Consider the following 14,996-nt stretch of genomic DNA (forward strand, 5'->3'; position numbering starts at 1 on the left):
AGATGATTTACCTCATACCAATGCAGACGAGTCAAAACCATTGACTACCGTGGATTTTGGAGATGAAATTCCTGAAATAGAGGAAGCAGTAGCAAGGGAGATGTGGGAAGCGGTGCAAAAACAAGTTGAGGATCTAGCATCTTCTAACAAGTCACCACCGTTATCTATAGTAGAATTCTCGAATCAAAGGGTTCAAGAATTAGATGCTTTATCTCTACCAGATGATGCTCAGACTGTTGTCTCAGCTCGGAGCAACAAGCTCACATGCAAGACACTGCCCTCATATTTAGGACTGTACGAAGCACATAGCCAAATCATGTGAGTACCATCAATGATACGACAACCTCATCAGGAACGAGACATAGGGAGTTTACAAGCTTTAATGTCGGCACCAGTTACGTGTACCCTTCCACTCGCAGAGTTCTTAAAGCTTAGGCCAAGATTGTGGGGAGAAGTGGCTACACAATTAACTAAGCAAGGATTGTGGAACCAGAACATCCAGGTTAAGGAGTTGTTGAAGACAAAGGCTTCTGAGCTAATGCTTAAGCAAACAATTCCTGTTCCTGTGAACAAAGTGGGCAAGCATTGTGAAGACGATGAAGGAAATACTACGCTTCCTGTGGAGATCAACAAGATTGAATCTATAGCTATTCTAGATAGCGGAGCAGGGGTGAGTATAGGCAACAAAAACTGTATGGGAAATGTGGGAAAAACCTGCAATTAGAAGTACAAGGATGAGTTTGCAATTGGCAGACGGAAATCTAGAGAGTCCCATAGGATTACTTGAGAATGTTATAGTCAAGTCATGTGGCATTGAGTACGGACATACCTTTGCTATTGTAGACTTTGGCAAGAACACAAATTACGAAGTGATCCTAGGAAGGCCATTCATGCGCCAATTCAAAATGATTCAAGACTGGGGTTACAATTACTTGTACCTCAGACATGAGAACCACGAGGGTGAATCTGAAAAACCATGCTTATCGAGATGTGACGCACTCTCCTGTGGATGAGTTTGATTCCGCCTCTTTAGAAGCATCGGGAGCAACTATGTCTGAAGGAAGAGCTGATCTATGGATCTGTGGAGCATCTTGTCGAGACTTACAACTTGGAAATGTTACCATAGACAGAAGTGTGACGGATGAGGCGTATATCCCTATACCTTTTCCTGAGAACTTGATAGATCCCTTAGAATGGAACCATGTTTTAGCTACCATAGACACTTGTGCATTGCCAAGGCAAACATAGTTCTGTGATCCAGATGGGTATGACATTATTCCCATAAGAATGCTAAGACCGATCTATGCAGAGGAACCTCAAGAAGCCCCTAGGTATGAAGCAAACAAATCATTATTGCTAGGAGATATGGTATCTGTAGAGGAAGTATCCCCTCTTGAGTACAGCTCAGCTGATGAAGGAGATGAGGATAGATGCTTAGAATCCTCTGATGGGAAGGATTCTGATGACGATGCCATAGTCCCTGAATCAGAGTTAGAGAAGATAAGATTGTTGTTAAAGGGCAGAGAGGTCTTGATGAGTATTCCTAGTGACAAACCGAAACGTAAGTTTTGCAAGAGTCACCAGAAGTTTCACAAACAGAAAGTCAAGGAAAAGAGACAACAACAACAAAAAGAAAGAGAAGATGTGGATAAAGAGGACTTTATTCCACCTCCAATCTTTGTAGGTAAGAACGAGTACTTGTACTACTTGGGAGCTGATGATTGCATCAAAGACGAGATGAAATGGAGATACGGCTTTACGGCTTTCAATTAGTGCAAAAGCTAAACGAGAAGGAAAATGACAACCCAAAGAGGAAGAGGAAAAGGAAACCGAAGCTAAAATCTAAGGCTTCAGTGCATTCAGTCAAGACTGAACAAAGCACCATGACGAGAGTGGAGCGTAAAGCTCTAGTGCAAGAAAGGAAGAGAATGCTAAAAGCAGCATGGTCTTCCATGAGTGATGACTCAAAGGAAGAAGAGGATACCACAAATATCCCCTCAAACTTCAAGAAATTCACCATACAAGATCGAAAAATAGTCTTGCAACAACCTATTCACCGACAGAAACCTAAGGAACCAGGAGTTTCCTATGATGGCCCTGAGGACGCCAAGAAAATAGACCTGGCAGAACCAAGCGAAGAGCCACGTAACGTGTGGATTGCCACAGACTTAAACCAAGCGGAGGAAGAATTGCTAATCTCTACTCTGAGAGAGTATCGAGACATATTTGCTTGGAGTTACAAAGACCTTAAGGGGGTAGATCCAAAGATCTGCCAGCATATAATTCCCATGCGAGAGGATGCCAAGCCGTCCAAGCAACGTCCTTACACATATAATGATAATTTTGCCAAAAAGATCAAAGAAGAGATTGACAAGCTGAGCTGAATTTATTTATGAGATTGAACATACAGAATGGGTTTCACCGATTGTGGTAGTACCTAAGAAGAATGGAAAACTACGAGTATGTGTCAATCTAAAGAAAGTAAATGCTGCTACTGTCCGGGACCACTATCCGCTTCCACTCACTGATCATGTATTGGAGAGGGTAGCTGGTAAGAGGGCATACAGTTTTCTTGATGGATTTTCGGGCTACAACCAAGTATCTATTGATCCCAAGGATCAACACAAAACCGCATTTGCTACAGAATGGGGAGTGTTTGCATATAGAGTCATGCCTTTTGGTTTGACTAACGCTCTAGCCACCTTTCAGAGGTTGATGAGCCATGCGTTCAAAGAATACCTGCAATTATTCCTTGTGAAATATTCATGGATGACTTGTGCATGCATTCCATAAACAGAGAAGAACACATAGAGCATCTCAAAAAAATCTTTGAGAAATGCAGAGTGTATCGCATATGCCTTAACCCTGATAAATGCAAGTTTATGGTTAGGCAAGGGAAGATTCTAGGCCACATTGTGCCTAGGAATGGTATATCCACGGATGCGGAAAAGATAGCTATTATTGTTGAGCTACCTAGACCTTACAATGCAAAAGGGGTACAAGTTTTCATGGGTCATTGCGGCTACTATCGTAGATTTATCTACATGTACACGGAAATAGCACGGCCATTGTACGCACTCCTTGTTGTATTTGAATGGACAGAGGATTGTGAAGAAGCCTTTGAAAAGCTGAAGAAAGCATTAGTGACCGCACCTATTCTCAGGTCGCCGGATTGGGATAATTTATTCCACGTACATATAGATACTTCGGCTTTTGCAATTGGCTGTATTTTAGCTCAACCAGGCGAGAACAAAATGGACTTTCCAGTCTCATATGCTAGCCGGCTAGTTGAATAGTGCTGAAAAGAATTACACCACCACGGAAAGAGAAGGCTTAGCTATGATCTATGCTGTGAAGAAGTTTCGGCATTACCTTTTGGCCAACAAATTTACATTCTTCGTAGATCATCAAGCTTTACTTTACCTTGTGAACAAGCCATGTGCAACCGGAAGGATTGTACGCTGGTTTGTTATTCTACTTGAATTTGAATTTGAAGCAGCAGTAAAGAAGGGAAAAATGCATCAGCGGGCTGATCATCTTTCCAGGATAACTTCAGGAGAAGCACCCATTGGTATAGATGATGATATTCCTGACGCTACTCTATTCTTGGTTGAGATAGCACCAAGATGGGCAGAACCCATCATTCAAGTTTTAACGACAGGATTTGTTAACCCCATTAGTCTCACCAATGAAAAGATAATGACCTTAGAGCATTGTGCTCCTTATAAGCTTCTTTCTGGACGATTGTATAAATTGGGAAAAGATGGAATACTTCGTCTATGCCCTGACCCTGATCAATATGATGAGATTATCTCATATGTCCACGTGAGCTTAGGAGGCAGACATGTCTTTGGAAAGGATACAGTTAAAAGAGTTTTGTGGGAAGGATATTGGTGGCCAACACTTCATGCTGATACAGAAGAGTACGTACGGAATTGTAAAATTTGTCAACAAAGGAAACCCATTCCTCATGTGACTCTATTTTATATTTCAACAACACCCAATTGGAGTTCGTACATTGTGAAGTATTTGACGCAAGGACATACGGACGATAAGATGCCTAGGCATAGAAACAGAGCCATAGAGGTAGAAGCAGCAAGTTTTCAGATTATTGAAGGCCAGCTGTACAAAAGGGGCAAAGATGGAAACCTACGGACTTGTGTTTGTGAGAGTGACTACCTTAGCGTATTGACTCATGCACATTTAGGAGTTGGGGGTGGACATTTCTGTGGAGAAACAACTGCCAAACTTATACTATGGTCAGGACTATGGTGGCCTACGCTTTTTCATGATGCAACAGAGTATGTCAAATGATGTGATCAATGTCAAAGAGCCAAACCTCCTACCAAGTATGAGAACATGCCATTAAGACCAATTATGGGGGTTAGAGCTTTTGCCAAATGGGGAATTGATTTTGTGGGACCGATTAAACCACTAGCACGCCATACACATGCTGAGTATATCATTGTAGCCACAGATTATCTTACGAAGTGGGTAGAAGCAAAAGCCACAGTAAAAAACGATGCTAGGACCACTGCAAAGTTTTTATACGAACATGTGTTTACACGCTACGGTTTACCTATTGAGATTGTGAGTGACCAAGGTGTGCATTTTATCAATGAAGTCATTACCTTTCTTTTGGAAGACTTTATGGTCATCCATAAGAGGTCATCTTGCATCGAGATTTCACTGCTTCTGTCAACTAAGCTCTGATTTCCTGACCTAATGTACTGAGAGCTGAAAAGATGAGTGGGTTGCCTCTTACCCACCCAGCCTTCAATCCTCACTAAGAGAGAAAGAAGGGCACCACCTAGCCAAAGGGAGGATGGGCTAGGACATCCCTTTCCTAAGTGAATGGAAAGAATCAAAACACAACTTCACAATAGAGAATTTGTAGCCCATCTTAAGGGAAATGAAGATGATGGAAGGTTAAGAGAGGTAATGGCTCCTAATTTCTCCCATGAACATATATATAACATGAGGAAATAAGGATTCCCCACCAATAGAGCATATGACAAGTCTTACTTAATAAGTTTAAGCATGAATGTAGAGGGAGAATTAGAAGAGAGTAAATATGATCTAGACACCATATTAGAATATGAGAGTGAGGGAGAGAGATGAGAAGAGAGGGAGACAAGAGGAGAAGATGTAGAGGAAGCTTGCCATTATGTATTCATGGAATGCTACATAAAAAAAAAAAATTACTCATAGCTTACCTCAAAGAGATGGACTAGCATGAGGGTGTTGCATAATGTGCTCTTAGTAGTTCCCCTTTGGGCTTGGTGATTGTTGCGTGACGAGTGTTGATCAATGCAAGGATGCAACACAAAGATGCAAGTAGGAAAACAAGAGACTTGACATTCTTATTTAGGGCTCTTGTAAAAAGTTCCAAGTTGTAGGTGAGTGTGGGAGTGGGCTTGAGAATAATCCCACATGGGAAGTTTTGGGAGTTTTAGGAGTTTTAGTATAAAAAGTGGCTCATTTGAGAGCTTATGGACACATTGGGCTAAACTTATGCTTTGAGCTCTCTTGAGACTAGCTCTCCCTCTTGTTCATAGAGGTGCAAGCTCTTCTCTCTCCCCATCTACATTATTGTATAAGCAATGCTCTTCTAATTCAATGCAATGATATGAGGTTTTTCTCTCTTCTCATCTCTATTTCTCTAGTATGCATGCTTCTTTGTTGATGCTAGTGGATTCTCTATTAGGCTTTGTGTGGTAGTGGATTCAAGCTTAAGCTTCTCCATAGCTTGTAGCTTATCCATGGGCAAGGCATTGCTTGAGTAGTGATTGAGAATGCATGTTTATTTCAAGTTCCATTAAGCTTCAAGGTTTGTGTGCATGCTAGGGAAGTAAGTGCTTGAGAATGAAGTATGCTTTGAGCTTGTGTATGCATTAGCTTAACTTTCTTCTTGTATGGGATGATGAGTGAATGAGCAATGGCAAGATTGAGCTTGTGTGTGTAAAGTCTATGTCAAGGTAGTGGTGTTCATAGCATTTTCTCCATTCGTGGATAAGCTTTTGTGCACCGGTATGGGTTGAATCCCTAGCTCCGAAAGGGATGCAAATCCCATTGGATTGAGCTACACACGGATCATACTACTCATGCTACAAGTGAGAGAGTTTTCCGTCTCTCCAGTGATCTAGAGTGCTCTCATGTGCTTGTGATTTTCCTCTTTACATCTCCATGGGCACCTTATATAGCCTCCATGAGGGATTAGATTAAGCTAATCTTCTTGATTAACATAATCCAAGATGATGTATGGCATCTTTGATAATATGGAAAATAGTGGATGGGACAAGTCCCCACCTTGGTCATCATGCAAGAAGCCAAGGGTGGTGGTAGACAAGCTAGAGGGAGGGAGCTAGATTACAAGAGGTGGGTGCCCAAAGCACATTATTATAATATATTTATAAGAAGAATAAAATGGGAAGTTGATGAGGGTGAAAGAGAGAAGAAAATTGCCTGCAACCAGCAGTCAGCGCCTTTGTAACTTCAAATCGGTGAAGAATTTGAAAAAAGTTTCTGCTACAACTTTGTAGAACAGGTCAAAACCGGTTGGGCAATGCGGGAATTTTCTTGAAATTCAATTTTCCCTGTGATTTATTAAAATTATAAAAAAAGACTTCCAAAAGTTGTTTTGACTTTAACTCCTTATATATATATAAATACATATAAGCATGTGACAGAGGGGGTCCATGCTTGTAAGCTTTTGTGTAAGATCCAAATGACACCATGAGGTGGACATTGACTTGTGTACAAGGGTGAGGTGTCCTCTATTGGTGATGCAGGTGAAACCCAAGTGTAGTTTGGAGGTTAGTCCTTTGAAAAAATCTATGCACTCACTCAACCCCTAGGTGTAATCCATTTCCACCTTCACTAAGATAACCCATCCCTTTTACCCTTTACATTGATATCCCTTCTAAGAACTTGTTTCCCCACTTGCTAGAGTTATCATAACCGAGAAGCAATGTAGCATACCTAGTGCTTGAAGAGTAAACCCAAAGTGAGAAGATGTAGGGTTTAAGCTATGGGTAAGGCTCTTGGTAGGGGTTTTGGCCAAATTTTGTGATTAAGAAATTGTAAGAGACAAGAATGAAGTTAGGGGGAGAAGATTTTCCAGAGAGACTATAGAGGAAGTGAAAGGGTGGGAAGGAGGAGAAGGAGAAGAAATATGAGAAGATGGGAATGAGGATTTTAGTATACCTAGACGAGGAAATTTTGGTGCTTAGAGATTATAGGTTTAGGAGTTTGAAAATGAGAAATGGAAGTTGAAAAATGATTTTTTGAATATAGATTGTGTTTAGGAAGAATTTCAATGGGAGAATAAGTAATTTTTGAGGCAAACTAAAATTTTTAATTTTTGGACTTTTTTGATGCATGATTTTTTTTTTGGGGGGGGGGGGGGGCTAGTGCTAAAAAGTTGTGTTCTTAATGATGATGAGATGAGCGAGAAGTAAATGCCAACAATCATTAGGAAGAAAGGTGAGGGAGGGGGTGGGGGTTAAGGAGACAAGCCTACTTCCCTCTACTTTCCAACAAGTGGCTATAATGTGCACCTAGCTCACTTCCTATTTAGCCACAAACCCTTCTAGCTACTAGTGCTTATCTTCGCGAAGATCACCATGCAAGAATGCTACCTTGAGATCCATTTCAACAAGATCCATGTCCTTCTTGGCAACCAATTCAAGCACACACCACAAAGTGGTCATCTTGAAAATAGAAGAGAATATCTCATCAAAGTCAACACCTTTCTATTGCTTAAATCCTTTAGCAACCAACTGTGCTTTGTACTTTGGCTTGGTATCACTAGGCATAATCTTCATCTTGTATAACCATTTGCAAGGTAATGCTTACTTATTCTTGGGCAATTGTACCAAATCCCAAGTAGCATTCTTATGTAGCAAATCCAGTTTTGATTGCATAGCTCACTCCCAATTAGGCTTGTCATCTCTTCAAATAGCTTCTTCATAGAAGGATGGCTCCCCGCCTCAATGTGCCAACATGACATAATCTAGAGACGGAACATAAAAATGAGGAGTTCTAGAGATCCTTGTACACTTCCTCAAATTTGGTTGAGCTCAAATAGCTGATTGTTCCACTCCATCACCATCAACCAATCAACTAATTTTGTTCTTCAACAATAGGTGCTTGTTGTCCATGTTGTGAATTAGCTCCCTCATGCACATGTCCATCCTCTCTTGAATGATAACCTTTCTTATCTCCACACTAGGCCAAGGGCTCTTATGCATCTTTTCTTCATTGAATTTCACATCATTGCTACAAATAATCTTTTTGGCTTCAGGATCCCACAAGCAATATCCCATCTCCCTAGAAGTTCCATAGCTAAGAAAAATACATTTCTTTAACTTGGGATCCAACTTGTCCCTAAACTCCTTAGGAATATGGTAGAATGCTTTGCAACAAAAGACATTAAGATACTTGTATGAAGGTGGCTTTCCAAACCAAAGCACTTTAGGTACATTCTCTTCTATTTCCTTATTTAGAGAACGGTTAATAATATGTATGGTTAATCAAATGAATAGTTAATCAACCAAAGATTTTAATATACTTGTATGAAGGTGGCTTTCTAGCACTTTAGGTACCTTCTCTTCTATTGCCTTATTTGGAGAACGGTTAATCAAATGGATAGTTATAGCAAAAACTGCTTGATTGGACAAACCAACATTTGACAACACATGCTTTGTACTTTCTCCTTGTACAGTTCATCCTCTCTGTTACACCATTTTGTGGAGGGTTCTATTGAGCAGTCAACTCTCTATTAATATCTTTAGAATCCCAAAATTCTTGAAAGGATTTTGAGACATACTCCCCAACATTTTCTAAACATAAGCTCTTGACCTTCTTGCCAAACTGATTCTCCACTAGTGTCACAAATTTTTGAAACACAGAAATAACATCATCCTTTCTCTCAAGAGGATACACCCGCACTTTCTGTGAGTAGTCATCTATGAAAGTGATGAAATAGCTAGCACCACCCAAAGACAATGTAGGCATAGGCCCACACACATCACTATGTTATAGTGAAAGAGGCTCACTTTATTGATGATGAGTACTTCGCCTTTTGTGCAATGATTAAGTCTATCTATCATAAAGACAATGCTCACACACATAAACATGGTTTTTAACATTGGAAACATGTAGCAAATAAACTGTGCCACACTATGACCCATGGGCTATTGCAAGGGAACCTTTGGTGATTTTTTATGCATGATCACACCAAATGAAGAATGATAGCCCATGTCATCCAATTGCCCTATGCTGATCAAACTCTTGGTGAGTTTGGGGACATGCCTCACATTGCGAAGTGTGAAAGATGAGCAATTCTAAAATTTCAATTGCACATCACCAATGCCAAGAATTTTATTGCCACAAGCCGAACATTGCCCTTGCAAGATGCATCATATGTGTTGAACCACTGCTTGTTTGGAGTAACATGAAATGATGCTCCTGAATCTAAAATCTAGTCTTGCAAGGCATAGCCATCTGTGGCAACAAGATCAACATGATGCACAGCTGAGATGAAAAGATCATCATTGTCCTTTTCTTCTTCTTCCATACACACGGTGGTGGCCTCGTCTATTTTAACTTTGGAATCACTTTTGCCTCTTTCTTCTTGCTTCTTTTCTTTGCCTTTGTTATGCCTCCCTTTGTGAGAATCCTTTTTCATATTCCCCTTTTTATGGCAATAGTATCAACCAAGTTCCTTCTTAGGAGTACCCGACTTACTTCTAGAATGTGACCTTTTAGCATTCTTCTCTTTGGTTTGTGACCGACCTCTTGGACTTTGAGCCCTCGATGTTCTTCATGTTGACTTCCTCTGTTAACAAGTGACCTTCAAGATCAGTACTGGTTAAACTAGTCATAGGTGTAGAAGTGCTTGTAGCTATACAAAATGTATCCCAACTCTCTGGGAGAGTCACTAGCAAAAAAATAGCCTCGAAAGAATCATTGAAATTGATTCCCTGTGCAGATATCTGACTGAATATTGTGTTGAAGTCATTAAGATGATGCGATATAGATGTCCCCTTCTTCATCCTAAGCTCCACCAATCGCTTCAGCCAATAAACTTGTGCAAGGATGCACTCTGCTTGTCATACAAATTGCACAACTTCTGCCCATAAACCATACAAAGTGGTTTCATCCTTGACATTGAAGTAAATGCTCTTGGACAGTGTGAGCATAATTGTAGACCTGGTGGCGAGTTTACCCATCTCCATCCATTCAAGATCATTCATACACTCTGGCTTAACATCTTTTTAGCTTGATAGGTCTGATCTGCTTTTTTTGCACTAGCACATTAAAGATCATCTAGTTCCAAAAGGGAAAGTTAGTACCATCTAACTTTTTGGTATTGAATGTGCTCTTTGGAAAAGATGCCATAATTTATAGACTACAAAAAATAGCAACCTTGACCACCTGGCAAAAATTTAGCAGAGTCTTTCCTATAATAGGAGCATTATGTCAACCAGGCAAATTGATCTTAGTGCAAAAAATTGCTCACTTTGAATGGCTAAATCTGTCACTGTCTACTATCAACCAATGTGTCAAAACTATGACCATGGCATAAAATGGCATACCCATATGGAGAAGAAACAATGATACAATATCTAGATCAATATGCAATCCAATCACTGATCTATCCACATAAACATACATCTTATTGTCGATGCAGACATAGTGGGGATGTCAAGCAATCGCTTCAGTATACCTAATCCACTACCATACTACTATGCCACACTCAGAGTATGATAGCTTTACAAAACCTCACAATGACCCTCTACAAAAGGCTATGCTATTGCCAAATACATCCACATTGAATATATATCCATAATAAAAGTCTCTTTGTCACAACTGCTGCTACAGTTTATCCAAACTAAGTGAGCCCATAATGTCTTATATATACATTGTGAAAATGAAAAATTTAGCAAAGCATGTACTCCAAAAAACTTGTCTCTCATAGCAAATGTCTGCAATATGCAAAACACCTGTGAGCACTTAGAAGCTCAAACTAACTTCTAGTATCTTCAACCACAACCTACAAACACACATGAATGTCAAAAATTTGTAATGCAAACTCTACAATCTACAAGAAGTGTTGATCTAAAGCAATAGATCTACCACCTATAGATCTCAAACCTTCAGAAATACCCATGGAATAGTGGGTATTGACCACCAACTGCCAGAAATGCAAAAAAATGCAGATGTCAACTTGCAACAAAAAATGACAAAAATGCCTGCACAGACCTTGCGAAGCTTAAACAGAGGTCGAAATGGCCCCCAAATGTCAAAAATAAAAAATTACAAGCCCTTTGGGCTTGTTTTGGCATTGTTTTGTAGTAGTAATACTCCTTTACAATCTCAACATGTTGCCACACATGGGTACGACTCACACATGGTGCAACTGTTCACGGGAGATGAGGACAGGTGATCACAAAGAAATAGACAGAGAATGAGGACGTGTACATGAGATTGAGTGCTATCTCCACTAAGCATCTGTGAGCCTCTCCCTCATGCTCGTATTTTGAGAGTACAATTTCTATTACTGGCTCAAAAAGTTACAACTTTTTGGGCGTGGGGCTATTTTTAGCCTTAATTTGACCTTAATAAAAATTAATGAAAACCTTATTCCTTTTCACAAAATTTAATATGAGTCAAAATTAATCCATTGGACCTTTACAAAATGACAGATTAAACTACTAGTCTTCATTTTCTTCACGCCCAAAATGCTCTCTTCAAAATTTTGAGCTCCCGCCATAATCCTTTGAGCTCTCCATTCATTCGTCTGCTTGGGGGAGCAGTCTAAAAACATGAGGAATTGTGGCGTCAATTGTTAGAGCATAAGCAAACGCATTTGAATGATTTATCTAATTATGAAATTAAGTTCAAAAACATGTGGGAGCAATGGGCGGAATCATTTCAAGATAATGGAATTGCTCCTGACTTCTTGAAGAAGGAGAGATTTATAGCGGGCCTACTTCCTGAACTTCGTGAAAAAGTTGAAGCAAGGTTTCCACACGCTTTTGATGAAGCACTAGAAATTGCCACACAAAAGTTTCAAAAATTGAATTATAAAGTAAAACACTTGAGAGAGGGAAGAGAGAAAATAATGATGGATGCATCTCAATTAGCTGAGGAGAATGTTGTTGGGATGTCTAATATGCCCTCAAGCGGGGATCCCCAACAAGACATCATCCAAAAGCTAACTCAGACGTTGGAAACTCTCACTTTGAATTTAGTGTAGGCACCAAGAGGAGCTCAAAGAGAAGAGGGGAGGGCTCCGAGGCGCCAACCCTAGGAGTTCAAATGCTGGAACTGCTTGGAGACAGGGCATGGTATGTATCATTGCCCTTATCCAAGGAGGAATCCGGGTGACATATATCCTCCTCGACGACCCCCACAAACTGTTGAGAATGAACAACCATGTCAATTTCTTCGTCGCTACCAACAACCACCACCATCCCCACAACCAGCTCCACAAGAAATTGCAAACATACCTCCTCTTCCACCCAATGAGATCTGCATGTTATCAAGTTGGAGCCATCACCAAGTGGCAACCTAGAAGATATCACCATCATGCCAGCTTTCAAGAGGACACGTGCCCAAGATAAAGAGGAAGAAATGAGGAGTGAAGAAAGTGAAGAACCAACAAGGAAGAAGAAGGAAAAGAAGGAAGAAGGAGAGAGTAGCAAGAAGAAGAAGACTCGACACCCCCGTCGTCAAATTGCCATGGATGATTTTCCTTTGGGTAAGAATCTTGAGCCATATAATTTGCTAGAAGACTTGCAAACACAAAAGCCTAACATCACTTGGCCTCAACTATTGCAAGTAGCTCCTAAGGTTACCAATGGCCTAAGGTAGTAAGCACAAGAATTTCAAAGAAGAAGGTTTACCCTATCACTTAAGGTAGAAACCCAAAGGGATGTAGAGCCCATAGTGGATGCTTATATTAAGGGTAGAAAAATATCCAATGTATATGTAGATGGGGGGGCACAAATGTGTGTAATCACTGAAAAGACTATGCATAAGCTAGGATTGGAGGTTTTGGAGAACTTAGCAAATAATTCTAGTGTGCAATGCTTGGGTGTGGTAAAAGGGGTGAAAGTCACAGTTTGTAACATTGATGCATGCGTGGATTTGTATGTAATGGCTACCAAGGGGGCTACCCTATAATCCTAGGTAGGCCATGGTTGATAGCAGTAAATGCCGATCAAAAATGGGGGGCATGTACTCTTGTCATCAAGAAGGATGGGCCAATTGTTTGTGACTTAAAGCAGGGAAAACAAGTAAACATCAAGTATGAGTCCACTTCGAATCAAGAAAGTAATGAAGACACTACTACCTCAGATTAAGACTCAACCTCTTATGAGGATGAATCTTCTGTGGAAGTGATGGGCTTAGTCTTTAGCAAGAAGAAGGATGATACACCTTTACCCTTGGAGAGCATAACCATCGACAATCCTAAGCTTGAAGAGAAGATCGAAGAATTGCTGCTGCTGATGACCTCACAAAGGAAGAGAAGGACTCCTACATCAACATGCTAAAGAGGTATGATAATTTGTTCATTAATGACTACTCACAAATCAAAGGGGTGGACATCATCCCAAACACAACATCAAGTTGAAGGAGGGGGCTAAGCCAATTGCCCAAAAGCTAAGAAGATTGGGAGCTATACAACAAGAGGCACTTTTGGCAGAGGTAAACAAACTTCTTAAAGCTGGTTTCATTTACCCAGTTTCAAATTCAGAATGGGTCTCTCCCGTAGTTGTCACTCCTAAAAAGAATGGAAAGTGGAGAGTGTGTGTAGACTACAAACCTCTTAATGTAGCAACCAAAAGAGACCATTTTCCTCTTCCTTTTCAAGATGAGATCTTAAATGAAGTGGCGGGTCATGAGCGCTACACTGTGTGTGATGGGTACTCAGGGTACTTTCAAATTCGGATAGCGGAAGAAGATCAACACAAGACAACCTTCATCACACCTTGGGGGTGTTTTGCATATAGAGTGATGCCTTTTGGTCTCATAAATGCTCCAGGAACTTTCACTAGGTTCACAACTTTCGTCTTTCAACCTTTCTTTGGCAAGTCAATTAGAGTTTTCTTGGATGATTTTTGCATATATAGCTCTCGTGCAACTCATTGTTGTGACAAAGTGGAAGAAGGATTAAAGAGGCTTCATCACTATGGAGGGCAACTCAACCCCGACAAATGTCACGTAGTAAGGAAGGAGGTGGTACTTCTTGGCCATGTTATCTCAGCAAATGGCATTCAAGTGGATCCTTCTAAAGTTAAAGCTATTCTTGCCCTATCTTCTACTACCAACACTAAGCAAGTGGTCACCTTCAACCAAAAAGTGAGGTACATGTCACGCTATTCTTGCCCTATCTTCTACTACCAACACTAAGCAAGTGGTCACCTTCAACCAAAAAGTGAGGTACATGTCACGCTTTATTCATCTTTTGTCAGAAGTTATTGCACCATTACAATGTTTGGCAAATCAATCATCTTTGGAGTGGAAAGAAGAGCATGAAGAGTGTTTTAAAGAGGTGAAGGATATTCTTAGCTCTTTACCTATACCATGATGCCACCTAATATGGAGGAGCCATATTATCTCACACCTAGTGTGGGATCTCATGCCATTGGTGCCGTGCTTATGCAAAAAGATATAGCTTCATCCTACATGCGGCCAATCTACTTTGCCAGCAAGGTTTTGACACAAGCAGAGAAGAGCTACATAGACATTAAGCAACTCATATTTGCAGTCATGTTTGCAGTAAGAAAATTTAGGTCTTATCTTTTACATAAGCCTTTTATCATTCTCACACTTGAGCACAATTTTCCATATGCAGTTTAACACATGAGCCTTTCTCCATGAATCTCAAAATGGGTTCTAGAATTGCAAGAGTATGAGTATAGCTTCATTGTCAAAGATACCACACATGCTAGTCTTGCAGATGTTCTCACATACAAAGTTCG

General features: G+C 40.4%; 1 pseudogene; it reads left to right on the forward strand.

Moving 5' to 3' along the window:
* The first annotated feature begins 11,914 nt into the window (after positions 1 to 11,914).
* Positions 11,915 to 13,645, forward strand: LOC147630239 (uncharacterized; annotated as a pseudogene).
* The last annotated feature ends 1,351 nt before the right edge of the window (positions 13,646 to 14,996 follow it).

The sequence above is a fragment of the Cibotium barometz genome, chromosome 17, assembly GCF_041138505.1.
Source record: "Cibotium barometz isolate CiBa-2024 chromosome 17, ASM4113850v1, whole genome shotgun sequence".
NCBI lineage: Eukaryota > Viridiplantae > Streptophyta > Polypodiopsida > Cyatheales > Cibotiaceae > Cibotium > Cibotium barometz.